The sequence below is a fragment of the Solanum pennellii genome, chromosome 8 (genome assembly GCF_001406875.1).
Source record: "Solanum pennellii chromosome 8, SPENNV200".
NCBI lineage: Eukaryota > Viridiplantae > Streptophyta > Magnoliopsida > Solanales > Solanaceae > Solanum > Solanum pennellii.
Window position 1 is genome coordinate 59,986,403 of NC_028644.1, and position 931 is coordinate 59,987,333.

Genomic DNA, 931 nt, shown 5'->3' on the forward strand with positions numbered 1-931 from the left:
CTTGTGGTGATGACTTCCAGATTTTGGGGAATAATAGATGTTGAATTTTAGAAGTTATTGAATTGGTTTTTATTAATGAGTTTAAGTCTTCCGCATTACTTTCTGCTGATATTAAATTGAAATGTTAGGGTTTAGATTGGTTGGTTCGCTCACATAGGAGGGTAAGTGTGGGTGCCAGTCGCGGCTCGGTTTTGGGTCGTGACAGTAAGTCATTAATAAAATTAATTTACCAAGATAATATGATTTTTTGAAATTTTACAGAACTAGTATAAACGTAGTTTTCATTTTAGGTAATATTTTATTCAAAAAAAATCAATGACAAAAAGACAAAAATCTGACAGAGTAAAGAGATATAAAACGTTATTGTCAGTAACATTTTATAATTCATTACTTTGAAGCACGTTTTATAGCTAAAATGTGACTCACAGTAACATTTCTCTTGAATAGTTGAAAATTGAAATTCAATTTTGTACATGCCTCATTCATAATTCAAATTTCCACTATTCAAATAGATAGATATATTTTTTTTCATACCTTCACTTGAAATATATATGATTTTCTCTTTTCTTTCTCTTTTATACATAGACAATACTTTTTTTAACAAAAGGAAAAAAAAAGTGAGGAAGACTTCGAACAAATCGAAGCTTGTCTTGTATCATTTCAATTTCAAAGTTTGTGAATAAATCATTTGAGATATCATCTTCTAGCCTAATAACCATCTCTTTCAAGTATTAGATCAATCAATTTCTTATGATTATTAAATAGTAGACTATCAATAAAAAGCTATTGAATTAAATTGATGCAATAAGTAAGCAAAACAACTATTAAAAAAATGATTTAATTGATATTGTAGAAAAATCCCTCCTCATTCTCTATTTCCTTGCAAAAGTATTATATATATATATATATATATATATATATATATTGCTGA